Below are 18,560 nucleotides of genomic sequence, written 5' to 3'. Positions count from 1 at the left end.
ATCTGTGTGGAGAGAGACACCTGAGCACAGCATTGAGCGGCTCTGTTCCACTGCTGCAGCTCCCGACCTCCCCACTTCTGGTCCTGTGAATACTGCACTCTAATTACTGGCCTCAGGGGTCATGAACATGTGATTGAGTCCAGTGATTGGCCCACAGCACATACTGGATCCTCACTGGTTCTGGTCTGGACAAAAAGAAGAGGTAATAGGTTGTAGGTAAATATGTGTTTAATTTTTTTTTTTACACCTCTTCTTATCAAAACTACAACCCCCCCCCCCTCTAAATATTTCCCACTGCAGAAGATTTGCTACAGTTGTGTCTGGTATAACCAATCCAGTATCAGCCTAGGCTTTAGGTTCAGACACATTACCTGCACTGATACATTGTAGCAAACTCTCAGAGAGGAGAGGGCTCTATGATCCCCATGAGCTGACCTCGAGGACAGATACTCGGCTGTGAGAATTATTAGTTTAGTATTCAGGACAAACGAGAAAGTTCAGAAAGAGCCATTTACAAAGTATTCAAACACAGAACAATAGGATACAGACCCCCAAAGCCCCCGTAGTAATCATACAGTGACAAGAGAAAACTATCTACCTGCAGCCACCACTGGGAGGCGCTCAGAAGCTTTCTGCATTCCTTATACAAAGTGTATACACAGAGCTCCCCCTATTGGTGAGTGCAGGAAGTGAGAATATTCTCATGTCACTCTATGGCTCTGCAGGGGATTCGGAGCTCTGTATCCACCTCTAACCCCTATAAATATGATCACTTCTATGGTGGACACTGCCCTAAAGGATCGGACCTATAGTCATAGGGAGTGAATAATGGAAGGAGCCTTCAGTGCAGGATCTCCCGGCCATAGAGAGGAGCAGTTATATAGAGAGTCTCCTGCTCTGGCGGACTCATCCTGTCCTGCACTATAGAGACAACCCAGTGATGGGAATGGACTGTGTAATACTCAATTTCACCAGTGGGAGTGCTGCAGGGAACACTTGCTGACAGGTTTCCTGCAGGTTTTAGGTGATCACTGGGGTCTCCAGGGGAACACTATGCGATTATCCTGTGACAAGTGGGGATTGTCCAAGGCAGAGGCGCTCCTATCCCGAAAAAGATGAACATAGCAGAAAGTTTAGAATTTTGCATGAATTTTTAAAGAAAACCCAATCTTTCCAGGAGCAGGATTTCTGGAATGTTTTCCATGACTTTTCCACCGCTGTTTTTCTGTACGTGGAATGTGTTTTTACATCTGTGCGCTTGCGTGTTTTATGTTTTTCCTGAGTTGAGAACATAGGAAGTCAGGGTTAACGAGGAGCCGTGTGACCCGCGTGCCGCCACGTGCCGCCGCCTTTACACATACTAAGTGTTTGCAAAATTATTCACCGAGACAAGAGCTGAGGCCCTTCAGACACCTCTCACACACAGCACCAAACCTGCACCTCCAGACAGACATCACAACAGCAGCACAGAGTATAGCAGCAACGCTCCACACACAAGTCATCATCACAAGGTCATAATAATCTGGATAGACCGGAGGAGAGCGAGCATGAACCGTATAACACGAGCACGAGACGTTATCCTGGGGAGACCATGTATCAACATGAAGAACCTGTGCGCCAACATGAAGAACCAGGGCATCTGCATGAAGAACCTGTGTGCCAACATGAAGAGTGCGGGCATCCACAGGACGAACCTGTGTGCCAACATGAAGACACCGGCCATCCACATGAAGAACCTGTGTGCCAACATGAAGACACCGGCCATCCACATGAAGAACCTGTGTGCCAACATGAAGACACCGGCCATCCACATGAAGAACCTGTGAGCCAACATGAAGACACCGGGCATCCACAGGAAGAACCTGTGAGCCAACATGAAGACACCGGGCATCCACAGGAAGAACCTGTGAGCCAACATGAAGAGACCGGGCATCCACATGAAGAACCTGTGAGCCAACATGAAGACACCGGGCATCCACAGGAAGAACCTGTGAGCCAACATGAAGACACCGGGCATCCACAGGAAGAACCTCTGTGCCAACATGAAGAGTGCGGGCATCCACATGAAGAACCTGTGTGCCAACATGAAGAGTGCGGGCATCCACATGAAGAACCTGTGAGCCAACATGAAGAGTGCGGGCATCCACAGGACGAACCTGTGTGCCAACATGAAGACACCGGCCATCCACATGAAGAACCTGTGAGCCAACATGAAGACACCGGGCATCCACAGGAAGAACCTGTGAGCCAACATGAAGACACCGGGCATCCACAGGAAGAACCTGTGAGCCAACATGAAGAGACCGGGCATCCACATGAAGAACCTGTGAGCCAACATGAAGACACCGGGCATCCACAGGAAGAACCTGTGAGCCAACATGAAGACACCGGGCATCCACAGGAAGAACCTCTGTGCCAACATGAAGAGTGCGGGCATCCACATGAAGAACCTGTGTGCCAACATGAAGAGTGCGGGCATCCACATGAAGAACCTGTGAGCCAACATGAAGAGTGCGGGCATCCACAGGACGAACCTGTGTGCCAACATGAAGACACCGGCCATCCACATGAAGAACCTGTGAGCCAACATGAAGACACCGGGCATCCACAGGAAGAACCTGTGAGCCAACATGAAGACACCGGGCATCCACAGGAAGAACCTGTGAGCCAACATGAAGAGACCGGGCATCCACATGAAGAACCTGTGTGCCAACATGAAGACACCGGGCATCCACATGAAGAACCTGTGTGCCAACATGAAGACACCGGCCATCCACAGGAAGAACCTCTGTGCCAACATGAAGAGTGCGGGCATCCACATGAAGAACCTGTGTGCCAACATGAAGAGTGCGGGCATCCACATGAAGAACCTGTGAGCCAACATGAAGAGTGCGGGCATCCACAGGAAGAACCTGTGTGCCAACATGAAGACACCGGCCATCCACATGAAGAACCTGTGAGCCAACATGAAGACACCGGCCATCCACATGAAGAACCTGTGTGCCAACATGAAGACACCGGCCATGCACATGAAGAACCTGTGTGCCAACATGAAGAGTGCGGGCATCCACATGAAGAACCTGTGTGCCAACATGAAGAGTGCGGGCATCCACATGAAGAACAAGTGTGCCAACATGAAGAGTGCGGGCATCCACATGAAGAACCTGTGTGCCAACATGAAGAGTGCGGGCATCCACATGAAGAACCTGTGTGCCAACATGAAGAGTGCGGGCATCCACATGAAGAACCTGTGTGCCAACATGAAGACACCGGGCATCCACATGAAGAACCTGTGTGCCAACATGAAGAACCTGTGTGCCAAGATGAAGAACCCGGGCAGCCACATGAAGAACCTGTGTGCCAACATGAAGACACCGGGCATCCACAGGAAGAACCTGTGTGCCAACATGAAGAACCTGTGTGCCAACATGAAGAACCTGTGTGCCAACATCAACACGGGGAGACCAGGCACCAACGTGGGGAGACCTGGCACCAACACGGGGAGACCTGGCACCAACACGGGGAGACCTGGCACCAACACGGGGAGACTTGGCACCAACACGGGGAGACCAGGCACCAACACGGGGAGACCAGGCACCAACATGGGGAGACCTGGCACCAACACGGGGAGACCAGGCACCAACATGGGGAGACCTAGCACCAATATGGGGAGACCAGGCACCAACACGGGGAGACCAGGCACCAACATGGGGAGACCTAGCACCAACACGGGGAGACCTGGCAACAACACGGGAGACCTGGCACCAACACGGGGAGACCTGGCACCAACATGGGGAGACCAGGCACCAACACGGGGAGACCTGGCACCAACACGGGGAGACCTGGCACCAACACGGGGAGACCTGGCACCAACACAGGGAGACCTGGCATTAACATGAGGCAAGTGGAGACCAACCTTTCCTGAATAATGGAGACGGCATCTTGGGGGCTGAAAAAAAATGTGTGCCATGAGCATAAAGCATTGCCTTGCAGGTCCTGAAATTACATCATACAGGTCCTGCGACCCAGAGAGTATAACTAATGTATTACTACACAGAAATATATTTCCTACATCCTCAAGGATAAAGGACCTGGAATAAAACTATGACCACATGACACACAGGAGAAATGCAGCCGATGACAGAATGTGAGGGGAGGAGAACATGAGGGGGGCTAACTGTGCCAGGAGAGGGGGTCTGTGGGAGAAGAGGTGTATAAACATGGGGCGATGTGTGGGGAAAGGTGTAAACATGGGGCGATGTGTGGGGAAAGGTGTAAACATGGGGCGATGTGTGGGGAAAGGTGTAAACATGGGGCGATGTGTGGGGAGAGCTGTAAACATGGGGCGATGTGTGGGAAAAGCTGTAAACACACAACTGAACCTATATAACTCTTACAGGATTGTACTGACCCAAAGCATAAATGTGGAGGTGGAAATATTTTAATTTTTTCATTTTGTGAATTGTGCAGCATTTGGAATGAATTGTTTCTATCTTCCCAGTACATTCCATTGAATATTCCATGGTGCCACTGGGAAGTACAAAGTGTCCTGCAGATAATAAGCCTCATCTTTCTCTGTACATGTAAAATAAATGGAAATGGACTGTGACATTATTGCCCTGAAGCTATAAATGGGGCCCCTGATGGATCAATTGGAGCACAGCATAGACGCTGCACAGGAAATTTACTTCTTAATAAAATGTGTAATGCGTATAAACCCGCATAAGACTTTTCCCTCCCTCAATCCTGGTGGCGAGGTGCAGCCACTTCATGTTCCTTACTGGGCGCTGTGTCTGCAGGGGGTTCCCTGAAAAGAGAGGGGTGACAGGCAGAGGTGGCAGGTCTTGATGAGATATAAAACAGAAGTGCCCCCTCTGGGTTTATTGCATGATGTAAGAGAATCACTAGAACTTCCGGATTTGGCTATTTCCGCGCAGATGATGATTTTCTTACATAAATGTCCATGGATTACACTAAACCCTCCGAGAGCTGCAGCAGAATTGTGCACAGATCGTGTACGCGGAGCCGGTGGGGGCAGACGCCTCGCCCCGTCCATCATGGAGAGGCGGCCATTACTCTGCAATTAGCTCGGATATGATGGGATTATAAGTGTCCCCGGCCCCCGGGGGACAATCTCAGGCTGTGCCGTGTATTTGTCCTATTATAATGCGGCAGATCTCCGGGGTCTCCTGTGGATGACGGACGTGGGTGAGGAGCAGGTTTCGTGACTCTACACATTACCCCAAGCCCCGCCGGGAAAAGAGTTATAATTTCTCCTCCGACTTCTGACACCGGATCAACAACTATTAATTTTTAACCAGAACAAATGTAATTTGCTTTATTGACAATCGGCTAATAGGGAAATTCAGGAGGAAGGAGAAACGAGAGGAGTCCGATACTGGAGACCTGCGCGGAGATCATCATGTACCTGATGTATGGACTGCCACTAGTCCCCATGACTGCCCTATAGTGAATAGGACTCCCAGGATCTGCCCTCAAGGAAGCCCCATCTATAGCAATAATAACGGATATGGGATACACATCTCAAAGCAAATTCTACTAGTCCATCATCTAAAACACATCTCATGTGCTGGAGGACACAGAACCTCAGTGCACATCACAGAAAAATGTGTAATACCGCACTTCCCCTGCGGAGGTGCTGCAGGGAGACAGGAGACTTGTGCTGGGATTGTTTTGGAGATCACGGATGATCTCGGGGGTCCCAGCAGCAGCGCACAGTGTGATCAGGTTATTATCAGGACATCCTTCTAATAAAAAGGGATTGTCCAAGGGGGAGGAGCCATTTACACATAGATACAATGTAATATATACAGGCAGTCCCTGGGTTACATACGTGATAGGTTCTTTAAGTTCTTACCTAAATTGGTTTTCCAAAAAGCACAAGTTAGGCCCTATCCACAGTGATCAGACCCCTGCAGATCACGAAAACGAGGGGTCCGGTGGGGTCCCACATACTCCGTCTGACCCCTCGCCATTCCGTCAGACGAATGGAGATTAATCTCTATGGAGCTGACAGGAAATTGCCTGCCGTGGGACCCCACCGCACCCCTCGTTTTCGGGATCCGCGGGGGTCTCATCACTGTGGATAGGGCCTAACTTGTGTTTGTGGGAAAACCCCTTTAAGTTGAATTTGTATATTTTATAATTGTAACTCCAGATAAAACTTATTTTGCCCCAGTGACAATTGGACTTTCAAACATTTTGTGCTGTCATGGGAACAAGGATCATCAATAAAACTTCATAACAGACACCTGACAGCTCATCATTGCAGCCTAAAACTAATGAAACATCCAGAGAGGTCACCAGGGGTCACAGGGGGCAGAGAGGTCATCTGTTACTAGGGGTCGTCTATAAGTCGGGTGTCAATCCTCTTGTTTCCAAAATTTCTACGAGTTGTCAGTGAGTACAAAATAACCCCCCCCCCCCCAGTCCTGCTCAGAGAGAGGATTTGTTACAATGTGGTAGTGTAGCTATCACTGTAGAGTCCTGGACATGGGATGCATTTGTATTGTAGATGAGCTGCCTGCACTGATACACTGTAACAAATCCATCAGTGGCCGCAGGATGTGATGAGTTTTCCCCCCTTTAGCGCGGCTCTGGACGCAGTGGTCGCGGTGTGTGTGTCGCCCCCCAGGTCACGGAGAGCTGACCGCCCCCAGCTGGAATGTATTAACCTTCACATTCTCTGACACCAAGCAGAGATATTGCAAATATATCTGTTCTTTGTTACAATGTTTCCATTAAGAGAAGTTTCCATCAATTTGACTCCAAGACGCTCCAGCTGCTGGGAACGATCGCGTCTTATTCTCATTAAGAAAGAGAACATGGATACTTCAGGGGTGACGTCACCCGCTTATTTATAAACAACGGGACACTTATGTATCAGTCGTTCCAATGTGTAAGAACCTCTCCGTCTTCACATCTGCTCGTTGTATCTTGGTGTAGTACCTGATCCTGGCCTGTAGGTGTCCCTGCTGCAGGGTCATCTGTAAGGAAACTTTCTCATAGTGACACCTACAGTCCAGAGCCTGGTACTACACCGTACACAAAAAGTTATGCAGCCACATAATATGTGCAGTGCTGGAGTGAGGATCCTCGGGCCCATCCTAAATCTATACCTAGAAATAAAGCCATGGGGGCTTCCAAATTTAGGTCCACTAGCAGAAAAGGGGCCCCATTATGAACTGATGGTAGACATAACTGGAGGGGCATTCGTTATTTTAGCTGCTTCCCTTTTAGCTCTCAGGTTGCATTAGCTCCCATCATGCCCTGCTGGCTCAGTGTCTGGTATCTGCACAATACATGTGAATAGGTATAGCTGACATTAAGGTGTTGCATGAAGCACATTGTCATCTCCTGCAGGTTCAGTGTCTGCCTTACCATGATACATACATCAGCATTCACACATATTATACCCTCACATCTGACAACATCCCTTGCTGGATCAGTGTCTGGTATCTGCATAATACATGTGAATAGGTATAGCTGACATTAAGGTGTTGCATGAAGCACATGGTCATCTCCTGCAGGTTCAGTGTCTGCCTTGATACATACATTAGCTGTCAGCATTCACACATATTATACCCTCACATCTGACAACATCCCTTGCTGGATCAGTGTCTGGTATCTGCATAACACATGTGAATAGGTATAGCTGACCTTAAGGTGTTGCATGAAGCACATTGTCATCTCCTGCAGGTTCAGTGTCTGCCTTGATACATACATTAGCTGTCAGCATTCACACATATTATACCCTCACATCTGACAACATCCCTTGCTGGATCAGTGTCTGCCATGTTACCATTGTAGAAACATCTGAGGACATCCCCTACTGGTTCAGTGTCTTCTAGATGCGATTCCTTTCCTTCTGCATGACTGGGCTCCTCTTATCCGGATTCTGGGGTTACAGAGTTTGTATTACCCTTCCCATTGGTTAGTAGCCGCCCTCCCGCAGGTCGCAGCATTTCTATAGGTCCTGAATGACACTTGTCACTACAGTGGAGTTGCCCCCGGGGGCCACTAGCAGGTGACACTCCTGCCCCCTCCGCTGACACTGCCTATAAGGCCGGCACAGTTTCCCTGGATTTTTTTTCTTAATTTTTTGGCAGGAGGACATTCAGAGTGGAATGTGCCCCGTGTCCAGGACTCCAAAGGGTCTCAGCAGGTGCCCGAGGACACTGAATCACGGCTTTATACTCTACTCCCAACACATATAATGCATCGTTATTACTCTCTTCTACATCATATCTTATACCAGGTTATAGGATTACACTGTATCTATACATTATATGTAATATTACATTATCCTACATGTTATTATTACATCATACATTACACTGGACCCTTCATTACACTACACTACACTACATTATATTATTACATCATACATTACACTGGACCCTTCATTATACTACACTACATTATATTATTACACATTATTGTAATATCATCACATTCTATATTACCGGTATATGTTATATACAATAATATTATTGTACTGTGTCTGTACTACATTATATCACTGTACCGGATCTATACATTGCATGGTTTTACTATGTCATATTATATTATCACATTGTGTTTTATGCATTATACTAAATTGTTATTTTATGCATAATATTTCATTTATATCTACAGTATCCCTATTATATTATTATATCAGTACATGACACAACTACACGTTTCGCATTATATTAATAAACTATATTTAATTCTGCATAATTTTATACAAATATTTTTATTATTTCTATTATTTCATTAAGCTTCATTATATTTATCATTCATTTATTAACAGTCTATTGTTATACTTCATTGATTTTCTATACAGATATAAGATTTTGTCTTGTCTTATTCATTTCCCTCCCCCCCCCCCCAATATATTGGTACAAAGCTTTTATTGTAAAATAAAAATATTATTTAAAAAAAAAATCTGACAATATCCTATCAGCTACATTTTATGTTTTTTTTTTTTTGATGCTATTTTAATATTCTGGATGTAAATGGAATATTAGCTCGTAACGTCTGATTATAATTCTACTACAATATATAACATGTAGCTAGAAGTGATTATTTTGTATAGTTTAGTATATTATTGCGTCATATTATGTATAATGTAAACAATTCCACCTTATATTATTGTTATTATATTTGGTCAGATATTATATATATATTTTACTTTTATGGTTGTATTTTTATGTGTGTTTATATTCTATGTATTTTTATACTGTATCACACACACAAACTTTGGCATATATTGTCATTTATTCATTGATATTTCCCTCTCAGGACATTAGACCTTTCCCCATGTTTCCTGACATTAGTATTAGCGTTTCATGACGTCTCCGGCCAATTTCACAAGTTATCAGCCAAAAAAAAATCCCACGTCTGGGCCGCTCCTCGCGGACTTCTGGAAGGTGTGTCACAACTTTTGAAGTTTTTCATTAACCCCTGATGTTAGGGGGAACCCTGGGGTGCACCTCGGACTCCTACCGCTCGCTCTAATACCGGTCTCTAGGTATCAGCCGGATTGGGGGTCATTACACGACGTTACGAGCGCCAGGACCGGGAGCTTCTTATAGAGACAATAGTGCAAAATCAAGTGCAACATGTCAAGTTTTGGATTTTTTTTGAAAAAAATCTAAAAATAAAATCTAATAAAATAAATCCTAATATCCCAGACCCGGTGATCAGTACTTGGGATTTCTAAGGTGTCAGTTTTCCCGCCTTTATTTGATACAACGAGGAGAAACACTTAAGGGTCGGATTATGAGGCAGGAATCTAAAAGAATAATAGTAACAAACACAAAAACTGTGCCTGGATCAGACTGGAACACGACGAGACCCGGTAACACTCACTGACCAGTACCGGACCGGGCTGAGGGAGGAGAAAATTGCCTGGCTCCCAAACACAGTAACAGGAATACAAATCTCCGGTCTTCCCGGTATTTCCCATAGGAATGTGACCGGCGTGGGGCGAGACAAACCAACAAACTCTACACCAGACCATATCCACAATACAGCAATAGAATCGAGGCTTACTGTGACTTGGGCCCTTGCTGGGATCAATCCACACTTGGCACCGCCGGGGGCCTGGACGGGACACCAGGGAGGCAAAAATATGGAAAAAAATAGAAGGATAAAGCAACGGTCAGAGGAAAAAAGCCTTAAGAAGCAGAAAAAAAGCCAAAAAAACAAAGCAAAAGTAGGACGACAGTGGGGGGGTGGGACCACAGGGAAGCTGGTGGGGGGTGGGGTTCGGCCTCGGATCACTCCTTGTAACCCGTTTTCCTAGTAACTATACTTCCCCTGTAGATTTTTTCCTGCTTCTCTCTCTCTCTTGGCCGGGCAAATGCTTGGAACGGAGGGAGAGACGTGAACGGCTGCCAGTTATAAAATTCGGAGTGATGGATCCACATATTTCCCGCTCTCAGTACCAGCACCTTGTTTGCTGTGCCAAATCCGACACCCACCGGAGGCATCGGGATCTCTCACCCAACTCTGGGCACATGTTATACTGAGTGCAGCGGGCGGCACAGTGCGAGCTCAGCGCTGATGGCTGCTGGCACCCGGCTCTCCTGTTGCCGTCCGTCTCCCCGGGGAGGGGCACCCTGAAAGCCACTCACCGGCGACGTGGTGGTGGTCGCTCCGCTTCCCATCCGGCGGTGACGCTGCGAGTAGCCTCCCGAGAGCGGCCGGCTAGGATTCTGATAATAGCTTCACGCTTTAACTCACTGATTTTTTTTTTTAGTTCACAGTGTTCCAGAGAGCAGGGAGGGAGGAGGAGGAAAATTACTGGAGCCTCTTACGATTCAACTTCCACTAACCGAGAGGAAATGTCTTATTAAACAAACAACCAACAACAACAAGACGAGAAAACACTGACATGGACACATAACGGATCCGGACCACGCCAGAGGAATCTCTATCATTGTGTCCTGGTCGGAAACTTTACACAGCGAAGCTCCGAGGCTCCGGAGGAAAGATCTGACTTTTTTTTTTCCTGAGTGAATATTTATTTTCGTACGTTGTCTCCGAGCCGAGATCCGCTGAACGCTCCAGATTCAACAGACTGTCCCGTTGTCAGGACACTGCTGGGCGGCGCGGCACGGTAACTGCACCGAGAGGGGGGGACCCTGCACCGCACCGAGACGTCTCAAAGTGTTGGCTCCATTCCAAGGAGGGAACAGGGAAATGCTTAAAGAGCAACTCAGAAATAGATGCCTAATAGTGGAACGTTCCCTGCACCCAGTCACAGGGCCCTGGCATATAAAGGGTGGTGCTAGGAGGGGAGGACTCACAGGGCGGAACAAGGATCCAAAACTCAGAGATGGGAGAAAACTGGGCGCACATTCACACTGATAATAAAGGGGACTCTGATCCCCAAGTTTCCCCCCTATTCTGTGCAGAACAGGTAGAGGGCGCCACACTAGTCCTCACCTCCTACATGTGCTGTAATATGCCCCCGCACTCCTCTGAAGGACACCCCATGTACCAAATTATAGAGCAGATGATAAAAAGCAGAAGTCACATAACAAATCTGACCCTCTTATCATTGGAGCACGTAGGACACCTATATGGCGGTATAGGTGTCATCTAACCCGAGCCTTACTCTGCCCACATAGAATCAATGCCAAGCAGCGCCTAGAAAGCAGCAGGCACAATGAGCACATACTGCACCAATATAGAGCCAAATAATGCCCAAAAAATGCCACGTGCCACCAGAGACTTCTTCAAACAAAGCCACAATGTACAAAGGATATGACCCAAGCCTCAATAGCATAACCCCTAACATACTCCTAGATCACCAGGAATGTTACCATACACTCCAATAAGCCAAAGCCACCACAGATATTACCATAGCCTCTAATAACCCAATGATAACCCTAGACCAAGGATATCACCGTAAGCTTTTATCACCCTAGACCACCAGGGATATTACCATAAGCTCATAACCCTAGACCACCAGAGATACCTCTTATAACCCCTCAGTATCTGTATATATATATATATATATAACCATCACCCTCCCTGGTAATAATCAATCACTTTCCCAATTTGTTCTTATGAGCAAATAATTGAAATTAGATTCCATCCAGTCAATTATTTATCTATAATCCTGAGCAGAGGAGACACTGCAGACCCTGAATAAGCAGGGGATACACAGGGATGTGAGTTTAGAATAGAATTTTAAAGGCAGGGTATAAGTTTAGTAAAATATAAGCAGGAGGTTCACACATGTGTAGAATATAAATGTATCCATCCCAAGGGTGACACGGGTGACATGGGTGGCGCAGGGAGCCCGGGGAGACTGACACCTATCAATAATAACAGGATCATTCAAGGGCAGAGAAACCCAACCAGAAATCTCAGGTGTCCGGGCAAAGAATGGGGAAATGTCATCCATGTTATCTACATGATGACAAACACTCATGGAGGACAGAGACCGAAGACCCCCGTGATAAGGGAGGCAGAGGCCGAAGACCCCCGTGATAAGGGAGGCAGAGGCCGAAGACCCCCGTGATAAGGGAGGCAGAGGCCGAAGACCCCCGTGATAAGGGAGGCAGAGGCCGAAGACCCCCGTGATAAGGGAGGCAGAGGCCGAAGACCCCCGTGATAAGGGAGGCAGAGACCGAAGACCCCCGTGATAAGGGAGGCAGAGACCGAAGACCCCCGTGATAAGGGAGGCAGAGACCGAAGACCCCCGTGATAAGGGAGGCAGAGACTGAAGACCCCCGTGATAAGGGAGGCAGAGACTGAAGACCCCCGTGATGAGGGAGGCAGAGACTGAAGACCCCCGTGATAAGGGAGGCAGAGACTGAAGACCCCCGTGATAAGGGAGGCAGAGACTGAAGACCCCCGTGATGAGGGAAGCAGAAACTGAAGACCCCGTGATAAGGGAGGCAGAGACTGAAGACCCCCGTGATAAGGGAGGCAGAGACTGAAGACCCCCGTGATAAGGGAGGCAGAGACTGAAGACCCCCGTGATAAGGGAGGCAGAGACTGAAGACTCCCGTGATGAGGGAAGCAGAAACTGAAGACCCCGTGATAAGGGAGGCAGAGACTGAAGACCCCCGTGATAAGGGAGGCAGAGACTGAAGACCCCCGTGATAAGGGAGGCAGAGACAGAAGACCCCCGTCATAAGACAGTAAGATTCCAGAATGTGAGCAGGGTCTCTCTGAGCAGACACTTCATGATCCCTCTGTGCTATGAGATGCTGTGTGCTGACAATGTGCTTAGATTATCAAGGTACAAGGTTTATCTACACTTTCATTTACCTTCTAAACATTCACTTGTATCTGACATTTAGAAAGAGAAATGAGGCAGATCAGAGATGATGAGATCCATGAGATGCATATTACACACAATTATACACTTCATTTCTCCTACATCTGAGCTATAACATACTGTACATTGTCAGCTCATTGTCAGCTCTGCTGTACCTCCCTTTCCCCTGGACAAAGACCTTATCTGCCTGTAGCTTTACTCTCCTCACGCTGCCGGCAGAAAGTCAGTGTCTGTGTGAGCTCGTCCTGGAATGCAAAGGTGACGGCTTGAGGCAGAGAGCAGCTCAGCGTCACACAATATGTCTTCCCGGGCCCTAGAATTATATCTGAGAAATGCTGCAGTATTGTTGAGTGTACAGGATATAGTAATGTAGTGCAGTGATATGTGATGAGGAGGGGGAAGAAAGGGACAGGATGATGCAGATGAAAGGAGGAATATGGAGGTGATGAGAAGGACAATGAAAATGATGAGGATGATGAGAGTGATGACAATGATGAGAGTGATGAGGATGATAAGAGTGATGAGGATGGTTGTGATAACCACAACCATCCCCGGCATTTCTTATCCGGTTCATACTGTGTACTGTGGATGATGTGCACTGTTATATACATATTATCCTGTACAATAAGCAGCATGATATGTATATTATGGTGCATATCCTCCATTCTTTAGTGTTATCTCAGATGCCGGGGCCCCCTGACACTGCAGGCCCCATAGCAGCTGTTATGGCTGCTACCACTGTAGTTACGCCCCTGCTGTGTGCGCTGTGCTACATGTGTCTGTGTGCGCCACCTGGTGGTTGTGTTGTGAAGTGTTTGTTACAATGTTGCGATACTGTAATGACCTGGTATCACTAGATATTAGATGGCATCACCTACACTAGGACTGGACACATGTGTAATGCAAAGGTCCTATAGTCCTGAGGGTCTTTATGTATATGTGTAAGTACAGGGCCGCTGGATAATGTGACGTCACCCTCATGCTCTGGATGTCCTCTCATTCAGGCTCTGGAGTTTATCTGGATACATGGACCTGCTCATACGGCGGTATTATGTCACTACCGGGGCACTGTGTGGGGCTTTTAGGTAAATATCAGTGTGTGCTGGTATTATTTCATCACTGTATAGTGGTTTCTAATTGCACTATTGATGGCATTATGTCAGCGCTGTATAGTGGTATTATCTGAGCACTGTATGGTGGTATTATCTGAGCTCTGTATGGTGGTATTATCTGAGCTCTGTATAGTGGTATTATCTGAGCGCTGTACGGTGGTATTATCTGAGCCCTGTACGGTGGTATTATCTGAGCGCTGTATGGTGGTATTATCTGAGCGCTGTATGGTGATATTATCTGAGCACTGTATGGTGGTAATATCTGAGCACTGTATGGTGGTATTATCTGAGCGCTGTATGGTGGTATTATCTGAGCGCTGTATGGTGGTATTATCTGAGCCCTGTATGGTGGTATTATCTGAGCACTGTATGGTGGTATTATCTGAGCACTGTATGGCGGTATTATCTGAGCTCTGTATGGCGGTATTATCTGAGCCCTGTATGGTGGTATTATCTGAGCCCTGTATGGTGGTATTATCTGAGCGCTGTATGGTGGTATTATCTGAGCGCTGTATGGTGATATTATCTGAGCTCTGTATGGTGGTATTATCTGAGCGCTGTATGGTGGTATTATCTGTGCGCTGTACGGTGGTATTATCTGAGCTCTGTACGGTGGTATTATCTGAGCGCTGTATGGTGGTATTATCTGTGCGCTGTACGGTGGTATTATCTGAGCTCTGTATGGTGGTATTATCTGAGCTCTGTATGGTGGTATTATCTGAGCGCTGTATGGTGGTATTATCTGAGCCCTGTATGGTGGTATTATCTGAGCACTGTATGGTGGTATTATCTGAGCACTGTATGGTGGTATTATCTGAGCTCTGTATGGCGGTATTATCTGAGCACTGTATGGTGGTATTATCTGAGCCCTGTATGGTGGTATTATCTGAGCGCTGTATGGTGGTATTATCTGAGCGCTGTATGGTGATATTATCTGAGCGCTGTATGGCGGTAATATCTGAGCACTGTATGGTGGTATTATCTGAGCACTGTATGGCGGTATTATCTGAGCTCTGTATGGCGGTATTATCTGAGCGCTGTATGGTGGTATTATCTGAGCTCTGTATGGTGGTATTATCTGAGCTCTGTATGGTGGTATTATCTGAGCGCTGTATGGTGGTATTATCTGTGCGCTGTACGGTGGTATTATCTGAGCTCTGTACGGTGGTATTATCTGAGCGCTGTATGGTGGTATTATCTGTGCGCTGTACGGTGGTATTATCTGAGCTCTGTATGGTGGTATTATCTGAGCTCTGTATGGTGGTATTATCTGAGCGCTGTATGGTGGTATTATCTGAGCTCTGTATGGTGGTATAATCTGAGCGCTGTATGGTGGTATTATCTGTGCGCTGTACGGTGGTATTATCTGAGCGCTGTATGGTGGTATTATCTGAGCGCTGTATGGTGGTATTATCTGAGCCCTGTATGGTGGTATTATCTGAGCGCTGTATGGTGGTATTATCTGAGCGCTGTATGGTGATATTATCTGAGCGCTGTATGGTGGTAATATCTGAGCACTGTATGGTGGTATTATCTGAGCTCTGTATGGCGGTATTATCTGAGCGCTGTATGGTGGTATTATCTGAGCCCTGTATGGTGGTATTATCTGAGCGCTGTATGGTGGTATTATCTGAGCGCTGTATGGTGGTATTATCTGAGCGCTGTATGGTGGTATTATCTGAGCACTGTATGGTGGTATTATCTGAGCGCTGTATGGTGGTATTATCTGAGCGCTGTATGGTGGTATTATCTGAGCACTGTATGGTGGTATTATCCGAGCCCTGTATGGTGATATTATCTGAGCTCTGTATGGTGGTATTATCTGAGCCCTGTATGGTGGTATTATCTGAGCGCTGTATGGTGGTATTATCTGAGCCCTGTATGGTGGTATTATTTGTGCATTATATAGATTCTTCTGGAATTCTTGGAACACTTCAGGATACCTATGGAGCTTCCAGCAGAAGCTTGGGATGCCTGGAGGTCTGACTAGGAAACAGACGTCATTGCTGTAGAGGGGTCTCCGAGAACTGTCCACAGACCCAGTGCTGAATCCCAGCGGCCATGATGTCTCTGCTAGAGCTGCGTCACATCTGCTGGGAAACTCAAGAAATATCTCCATCCCTCACAGACGAGGATAAAACCTGGCGACTGCGGTCTCATCCCCTGCATAGAAGGCTGCGGCCTCCACCATGCTTTATACTGCAGAACAAATCATTCTTATGGGTTCCTGAGGAGAAGCAACATTGTATACTCCATAGATGGGAGAAGGCTCCTCCATCATAAAGACCCTGCCTCTTGTTTCTCTGCGCCGGCCTTCTGTAGTCTCTTTTGGGCCCCGGCCTTCTGTAGTCTCTTTTGGGCCCCGGCCTTCTGTAGTCTCTTTTGGGCCCCGGCCTTCTGTAGTCTCTTTTGGGCCCCGGCCTTCTGTAGTCTCTTTTGGGCCCCGGCCTTCTGTAGTCTCTTTTGGGCCTCGTGCTTCAATCGCGTCTCTGCGCCATGTCGTTCTGCCGTCTCCTCGGGCCCCATGGTTCTGCCGTCTCCTCGGGCCCCATGGTTCTGCCGTCTCCTCGGGCCCCATGGTTCTGCCGTCTCCCCGGGCCCCATGGTTCTGCCGTCTCCCCGGGCCCCATGGTTCTGCCGTCTCCCCGGGCCCCATGGTTCTGCCGCCTCCATGGTTCTGCCGCCTCCATGGTTCTGCCGCCTCCATGGTTCTGCCGCCTCCATGGTTCTGCCGCCTCCATGGTTCTGCCGCCTCCATGGTTCTGCCGCCTCCATGGTTCTGCCGCCTCCATGGTTCTGCCGCCTCCATGGTTCTGCCGCCTCCTCGGGCCCCACGGTTCTGCCGCCTCCTCGGGCCCCACGGTTCTGCCGCCTCCTCGGGCCCCACGGTTCTGCCGCCTCCTCGGGCCCCACGGTTCTGCCGCCTCCTCGGGCCCCACGGTTCTGCCGTCTCTATGATTCTTTGCCTTATTAGTAGATGTGGAGTTGCCGGCACAGTGACAGTGAGAAGACACATCACATCCTTGCAGGCCCCCCGGCAGCGGCCCTGTCCCCTCTGCTCGGAGCGATCCGTCCTCTCCTGTTGCTGCTGTTAATATTTCATTTGTCTTGCACGGCGAGGGCCGCGGAGGACTCCCTTCTCACATTGTTTACACGCCGGGCCTGGGATTTGTTCCTTCAGCCTTAGACTGGGGTTTGCTCATATCTAATTAACTGCAAGTAATGAGCAGCCATGACGGCGTCTCCTCTGCATGGACTCGGTGTTCTGGCTCAGGCCCCTCGGAGACTCCCAGTTAGGGCCCCAGCTTGTTTGTGCGTTGCTCCTCCCAGCGACGGGCGTTCCCCCCTTTATACTTCTGTCTTACAGTAATTAATTAGAGCTAATTAGATTCTGTCTTCCTGGAGTATTAACCCCTCTCACCAGTTATGATCTTGTGGTGGAGCCTGAGACATGAATTACATGGACGTGGGATACAATGAATTCCTTCACCAGATGGGGATTGTAAAGATCAATCGGAAAGAGGATCAGGAATTTTAATGGAACCAGTAGAGACATGATCCGTGATATCGGACTAGACCCCGAGCTGCCGTTACCATTTCATCCCTGGGTTCCCATATCAGCCCTTGTAGAATGGTAGAGACGCAAAGAACAACTGTAGACTTCTCCCATATCTACTCTTGTCACCATATCAGCCCTTATCATCCTTGGGTGCACATATGAGCCACTGCAAGCCATAGAAACCTTAAACTAGTCTTATATTAGCTCTAGTTGCCCATATCAGTTCATGGTGGTCATATCAGCCTCTAAACTAGAGACATGACCAGTGATATCAGACTAGTCCCATTTCTACTCTTGTAACCATATCATCCCTCATCATCCTTGGGTGCCCACATCAGCTCCAGGTGATCAGATCAGCCCCTACATCCAGGAGAGTCATTATAAGGGACATTAGACTAGTCCCTTATCTACCCCGATCACCATATCAGCTCTTGATGCCCATATTACACCAGGTTTCCTTTATTAGCCCCTGAGATATAATCAGCTTAGACTGGTCCTCAAACAACCGCTCCAACATCATTAATGGAAAAGTCATATATGACGTCTGAGGTCTAGTGCATTGGGCAAGGTCACACTGGGTAGA

General features: G+C 47.8%; 1 protein-coding gene across 8 annotated transcripts in view; it reads right to left on the bottom strand.

The window, feature by feature from the left end:
- ZBTB20 (zinc finger and BTB domain containing 20) overlaps window positions 1-18,560 on the bottom strand; it is a 713,029-nt gene that overhangs the window by 137,917 nt on the left and 556,552 nt on the right. The window contains exon 5 of one of the 8 annotated variants that reach the window (XM_072138924.1): window positions 10,060-10,110. The exons of the other annotated variants lie outside the window; for them this stretch is intronic. The gene's annotated coding sequence lies outside the window, so the exon portion shown is untranslated. The remainder of the gene's footprint in view (window positions 1-10,059; window positions 10,111-18,560) is intronic. 8 annotated transcript variants of the gene reach the window in all.

This window comes from Engystomops pustulosus, chromosome 2, assembly GCF_040894005.1.
Source record: "Engystomops pustulosus chromosome 2, aEngPut4.maternal, whole genome shotgun sequence".
NCBI lineage: Eukaryota > Metazoa > Chordata > Amphibia > Anura > Leptodactylidae > Engystomops > Engystomops pustulosus.
Note: the sequence above shows the minus strand (reverse complement) of the source record. Positions and strands in the feature narration are given on the sequence as shown.